We start from the raw sequence: 7,492 nt of genomic DNA, 5'->3' as shown, positions 1-7,492 counted from the left end.
TTGTGTGGTTGATGTTTATCTTTATTTGCTTCTATTTACGACCAGGATAGTGGGTTAAGTTAGTGGATGTATAGGTTGCGAGATATCGGAACTATACGAGTCCTAATTGGCTACATCCACAGCCTTGGTACGGGATGCCGAGACCCGAGAGAAGTGGTTGACCAAGTGTTTGTTAAAATGCCCCATCTGACTGAGGAACAAGGAGTCCAAAGTTTGATGCCACTCGGAGATGGTGTCGTGTGCTCCCTTGATAGAAATGTAGTTGCATTGCCTAGAAGACCCTGTAGTAGTATCAAACTTGAGACCTAGATAGGACATTCATTTCCTTTCTTTCGTTAATTGATTACTTTTGTTTTACTTTTGTCAAACTCTTCACCATGACTTCTTTTGCTTAGAGTGAATCTTGTAACTAATGTCTCTTAACATCAAAAATGTTACACGCTTGATTCGATTCCAATTTTCCATCCTTGAGAACACGACAATCGGGGAACTTCTTCTCCGTTTTATCACTATCCACACCTCCCACTAAAATCAAAACATCAAAACTACAACCTCACTAATATACATAACTCTCAAGGAGATCAAAAGAGTCCCACTACAAGGCAATGAATGGCAAATCTTCTCCGTTCATATATCTTGTGTGGTTGATGTTTATCTTGATTTGCTTCTATTTACGACCAGGATAGTAGGTAAAGTTAGTGGATGTATAGGTTGCGAGATATCGGAACTATACGAGTCCTAATTGGCCACATCCACACCCTTGGTCCGGGATGCCGAGGCCCGGGAGAAGTGGTTGACCAAGTGTTTGTTAAAATGCCCCATCTGACTGAGGAACAAGGAGTCCAAAGTTTGATGCCACTCGGAGATGGTGTCGTGTGCTCCCTTGATAGAAATGTAGTTGCATTGCCTAGAAGACCCTGTAGTAGTATCAAACTTGAGACCTAGATAGGACATTCATTTCCTTTCTTTCGTTAATTGATTACTTTTGTTTTACTTTTGTCAAACTCTTCACCATGACTTCTTTTGCTTAGAGTGAATCTTGTAACTAATGTCTCTTAACATCAAAAATGTTACACGCTTGATTCGTTTCCAATTTTCCATCCTTGAGAACACGACAATCGGGGAACTTCTTCTCCGTTTTATCACTATCCACACCTCCCACTAAAATCAAAACATCAAAACTACAACCTCACTAATATACATAACTCTCAAGGAGATCAAAAGAGTCCCACTACAAGGCAATGAATGGTAAATCTTCTCCGTTCATATATCTTGTGTGGTTGATATCTATCTTTATTTACTTCTATTTACGACCAGGGTAGTAGGTTAAGTTAGTGGATGTATAGGTTGCGAGATATCGGAACTATACGAGTCCTAATTGGCCACATCCACACCCTTGGTCCGGGATGCCGAGGCCCGGGAGAAGTGGTTGACCAAGTGTTTGTTAAAATGCCCCATCTGACTGAGGAACAAGGAGTCCAAAGTTTGATGCCACTCGGAGATGGTGTCGTGTGCTCCCTTGATAGAAATGTAGTTGCATTGCCTAGAAGACCCTGTAGTAGTATCAAACTTGAGACCTAGATAGGACATTCATTTCCTTTCTTTCGTTAATTGATTACTTTTGTTTTACTTTTGTCAAACTCTTCACCATGACTTCTTTTGCTTAGAGTGAATCTTGTAACTAATGTCTCTTAACATCAAAAATGTTACACGCTTGATTCGTTTCCAATTTTCCATCCTTGAGAACCCGACAATCGGGGAACTTCTTCTCCGTTTTATCACTATCCACACCTCCCACTAAAATCAAAACATCAGAACTACAACCTCACTAATATACATAACTCTCAAGGAGATCAATAGAGTCCCACTACAAGGCAATGAATGGACAATCTTCTCCGTTCATATATCTTGTGTGGTTGATATTTATCTTTATTTACTTCTATTTACGACCAGGGTAGTAGGTTAAGTTAGTGGATGTATAGGTTGCGAGATATCGAAACTATACGCGTCCTAATTGGCCACATCCACACCCTTGGTCCGGGATGCCGAGGCCCGGGAGAAGTGGTTGACCAAGTGTTTGTTAAAATGCCCCATCTGACTGAGGAACAAGGAGTCCAAAGTTTGATGCCACTCGGAGATGGTGTCGTGTGCTCCCTTGATAGAAATGTAGTTGCATTGCCTAGAAGACCCTGTAGTAGTATCAAACTTGAGACCTAGATAGGACATTCATTTCCTTTCTTTCGTTAATTGATTACTTTTGTTTTACTTTTGTCAAACTCTTCACCATGACTTCTTTTGCTTAGAGTGAATCTTGTAACTAATGTCTCTTAACATCAAAAATGTTACACGCTTGATTCGGTTCCAATTTTCCATCCTTGAGAACACGACAATCGGGGAACTTCTTCTCCGTTTTATCACTATCCACACCTCCCACTAAAATCAAAACATCAAAACTACAACCTCACTAATATACATAACTCTCAAGGAGATCAAAAGAGTCCCACTACAAGGCAATGAATGGCAAATCTTCTCCGTTCATATATCTTGTGTGGTTGATGTTTATCTTTATTTGCTTCTATTTACGACCAGGATAGTAGGTTAAGTTAGTGGATGTATAGGTTGCGAGATATCGGAACTATACGAGTCCTAATTGGCCACATCCACACCCTTGGTCCGGGATGCCGAGGCCCGGGAGAAGTGGTTGACCAAGTGTTTGTTAAAATGCCCCATCTGACTGAGGAACAAGGAGTCCAAAGTTTGATGCCACTCGGAGATGGTGTCGTGTGCTCCCTTGATAGAAATGTAGTTGCATTGCCTAGAAGACCCTGTAGTTGTATCAAACTTGAGACCTAGATAGGACATTCATTTCCTTTCTTTCGTTAATTGATTACTTTTGTTTTACTTTTGTCAAACTCTTCACCATGACTTCTTTTGCTTAGAGTGAATGTTGTAACTAATGTCTCTTAACATCAAAAATGTTACACGCTTGATTCGGTTCCAATTTTCCATCCTTGAGAACACGACAATCGGGGAACTTCTTCTCCGTTTTATCAATATCCATACCTCCCACTAAAATCAAAACATCAAAACTACAACCTCACTAAAATACATAACTCTCAAGGAGATCAAAAGAGTCCCACTACAAGGCAATGAATGGTAAATCTTCTCCGTTCATATATCTTGTGTGGTTGATGTTTATCTTTATTTGCTTCTATTTACGAACAGGATACTGGGTTAAGTTAGTGGATGTATAGGTTGCGAGATATCGGAACTATACGAGTCCTAATTGGCTACATCCACAGCCTTGGTCCGGGATGCCGAGACCCGAGAGAAGTGGTTGACCAAGTGTTTGTTAAAATGCCCCATCTGACTGAGGAACAAGAAATCCAAAGTTTGATGCCACTCGGAAATGGTGTCGTGTGCTCCCTTGATAGAAATGTAGTTGCATTGCCTAGAAGACCCTGTAGTAGTATCAAACTTGAGACCTAGATAGGACATTCATTTCCTTTCTTTCGTTAATTGATTACTTTTGTTTTACTTTTGTCAAACTCTTCACCATGACTTCTTTTGCTTAGAGTGAATCTTGTAACTAATGTCTCTTAACATCAAAAATGTTACACGCTTGATTCGGTTCCAATTTTCCATCCTTGAGAACACGACAATCGGGGAACTTCTTCTCCGTTTTATCACTATCCACACCTCCCACTAAAATCAAAACATCAAAACTACAACCTCACTAATATACATAACTCTCAAGGAGATCAAAAGAGTCCCACTACAAGGCAATGAATGGCAAATCTTCTCCGTTCATATATCTTGTGTGGTTGATGTTTATCTTGATTTGCTTCTATTTACGACCAGGATAGTAGGTTAAGTTAGTGGATGTATAGGTTGCGAGATATCGGAACTATACGAGTCCTAATTGGCCACATCCACACCCTTGGTCCGGGATGCCGAGGCCCGGGAGAAGTGGTTGACCAAGTGTTTGTTAAAATGCCCCATCTGACTGAGGAACAAGGAGTCCAAAGTTTGATGCCACTCGGAGATGGTGTCGTGTGCTCCCTTGATAGAAATGTAGTTGCATTGCCTAGAAGACCCTGTAGTAGTATCAAACTTGAGACCTAGATAGGACATTCATTTCCTTTCTTTCGTTAATTGATTACTTTTGTTTTACTTTTGTCAAACTCTTCACCATGACTTCTTTTGCTTAGAGTGAATGTTGTAACTAATGTCTCTTAACATCAAAAATGTTACACGCTTGATTCGGTTCCAATTTTCCATCCTTGAGAACCCGACAATCGGGGAACTTCTTCTCCGTTTTATCACTATCCACACCTCCCACTAAAATCAAAACATCAGAACTACAACCTCACAAATATACATAACTCTCAAGGAGATCAATAGAGTCCCACTACAAGGCAATGAATGGACAATCTTCTCCGTTCATATATGTTGTGTGGTTGATGTTTATCTTGATTTGCTTCTATTTACGACCAGGATAGTAGGTAAAGTTAGTGGATGTATAGGTTGCGAGATATCGGAACTATACGAGTCCTAATTGGCCACATCCACACCCTTGGTCCGGGATGCCGAGGCCCGGGAGAAGTGGTTGACCAAGTGTTTGTTAAAATGCCCCATCTGACTGAGGAACAAGGAGTCCAAAGTTTGATGCCACTCGGAGATGGTGTCGTGTGCTCACTTGATAGAAATGTAGTTGCATTGCCTAAAAGACCCTATAGTAGTATCAAACTTGAGACCTAGANAGGATAGTAGGTTAAGTTAGTGGATGTATAGGTTGCGAGATATCGGAACTATACGAGTCCTAATTGGCCACATACACACCCTTGGTCCGGGATGCCGAGGCCCGGGAGAAGTGGTTGACCAAGTGTTTGTTAAAATGCCCCATCTGACTGAAGAACAAGAAGTCCAAAGTTTGATGCCACTCGGAAATGGTGTCGTGTGCTCCCTTGATAGAAATGTAGTTGCATTGCCTAGAAGACCCTGTAGTTGTATCAAACTTGAGACCTAGATAGGACATTCATTTCCTTTCTTTCGTTAATTGATTACTTTTGTTTTACTTTATTCAAACTCTTCACCATGACTTCATTTGCTTAGAGTGAATCTTGTAACTAATGTCTCTTAACATCAAAAATATTACACGCTTGATTCGTTTCCAATTTTCCATCCTTGAGAACACGACAATCGGGGAACTTCTTCTCCGTTTTATCAATATCCATACCTCCCACTAAAATCAAAACATCAAAACTACAACCTCACTAATATACATAACTCTCAAGGAGATCAAAAGAGTCCCACTACAAGGCAATGAATGGTAAATCTTCTCCGTTCATATATCTTGTGTGGTTGATGTTTATCTTTATTTGCTTCTATTTACGACCAGGATACTGGATGTTTATCTTTATTTGCTTCTATTTACGACCAGGATACTGGGTTAAGTTATTTATTTGCTTCTATTTACGACCAGGATACTGGGTTAAGTTAGTGGATGTATAGGTTGCGAGATATCGGAACTATACGAGTCCTAATTGGCTACATCTACAGCCTTGGTCCGGGATGCCGAGACCCGAGAGAAGTGGTTGACCAAGTGTTTGTTAAAATGCCCCATCTGACTGAGGAACAAGAAGTCCAAAGTTTGATGCCACTCGGAAATGGTGTCGTGTGCTCCCTTGATAGAAATGTAGTTGCATTGCCTAGAAGACCCTGTAATAGTATCAAACTTGAGGCCTAGATAGGACATTCATTTCCTTTCTTTCGTTAATTGATTACTTTTGTTTTACTTTATTCAAACTCTTCACCATGACTTCATTTGCTTAGAGTGAATCTTGTAACTAATGTCTCTTAACATCAAAAATATTACACGCTTGATTCGTTTCCAATTTTCCATCCTTGAGAACACGACAATCGGGGAACTTCTTCTCCGTTTTATCAATATCCATACCTCCCACTAAAATCAAAACATCAAAACTACAACCTCACTAATATACATAACTCTCAAGGAGATCAAAAGAGTCCCACTACAAGGCAATGAATGGTAAATCTTCTCCGTTCATATATCTTGTGTGGTTAAATGTTTATCTTTATTTGCTTCTATTTACGACCAGGATACTGGGTTAAGTTAGTGGATGTATAGGTTGCGAGATATCGGAACTATACGAGTCCTAATTGGCTACATCCACAGCCTTGGTCCGGGATGCCGAGACCCGAGAGAAGTGGTTGACCAAGTGTTTGTTAAAATGCCCCATCTGACTGAGGAACAAGAAGTCCAAAGTTTGATGCCACTCGGAAATGGTGTCGTGTGCTCCCTTGATAGAAATGTAGTTGCATTGCCTAGAAGACCCTGTAATAGTATCAAACTTGAGGCCTAGATAGGACATTCATTTCCTTTCTTTCGTTAATTGATTACATTTGTTTTACTTTTGTCAAACTCTTCACCATGACTTCTTTTGCTTAGAGTGAATGTTGTAACTAATGTCTCTTAACATCAAAAATGTTACACGCTTGATTCGGTTCCAATTTTCCATCCTTGAGAACCCGACAATCGGGGAACTTCTTCTCCGTTTTATCACTATCCACACCTCCCACTAAAATCAAAACATCAAAACTACAACCTCACTAATATACATAACTCTCAAGGAGATCAAAATAGTCCCACTACAAGTCAATGAATGGCAAATCTTCTCCGTTCGTATATCTTGTGTGGTTGATGTTTATCTTGATTTGCTTCTATTTACGAGCAGGATAGTAGGTTAAGTTAGTGGATGTATAGGTTGCGAGATATCGGAACCATACGAGTCCTAATTGGCCACATCCACACCCTTGGTCCGGGATGCCGAGGCCCGGGAGAAGTGGTTGACCAAGTGTTTGTTAAAATGCCCCATCTGACTGAGGAACAAGGAGTCCAAAGTTTGATGCCACTCGGAGATGGTGTCGTGTGCTCCCTTGATAGAAATGTAGTTGCATTGCCTAGAAGACCCTGTAGTAGTATCAAACTTGAGACCTAGATAGGACATTCATTTCCTTTCTTTCGTTAATTGATTACTTTTGTTTTACTTTTGTCAAACTCTTCACCATGACTTCTTTTGCTTAGAGTGAATGTTGTAACTAATGTCTCTTAACATCAAAAATGTTACACGCTTGATTCGGTTCCAATTTTCCATCCTTGAGAACCCGACAATCGGGGAACTTCTTCTCCGTTTTATCACTATCCGCACCTCCCACTAAAATCAAAACATCAAAACTACAACCTCACTAATATACATAACTCTCAAGGAGATCAAAAGAGTCCCACTACAAGGCAATGAATGGTAAATCTTCTCCGTTCATATATCTTGTGTGGTTGATGTTTATCTTTATTTGCTTCTATTTACGACCAGAGTAGTAGGTTAAGTTAGTGGATGTATAGGTTGCGAGATATCGAAACTATACGAGTCCTAATTGGCCACATCCACACCCTTGGTCCGGGATGCCGAGG

General features: G+C 40.3%; 1 protein-coding gene across 1 annotated transcript in view; it reads left to right on the top strand.

Annotated features, from left to right (window-relative positions):
- The window catches only part of LOC116007938 (pentatricopeptide repeat-containing protein At5g46680-like), a 139,800-nt gene that overhangs the window by 66,702 nt on the left and 65,606 nt on the right, over positions 1 to 7,492 (top strand). The gene's annotated exons all lie outside the window — the stretch shown is intronic.

Source organism: Ipomoea triloba, chromosome 16 (genome assembly GCF_003576645.1).
Source record: "Ipomoea triloba cultivar NCNSP0323 chromosome 16, ASM357664v1".
Taxonomy (NCBI): domain Eukaryota; kingdom Viridiplantae; phylum Streptophyta; class Magnoliopsida; order Solanales; family Convolvulaceae; genus Ipomoea; species Ipomoea triloba.
This window is presented reverse-complemented; position numbering and strand designations above follow the sequence as displayed.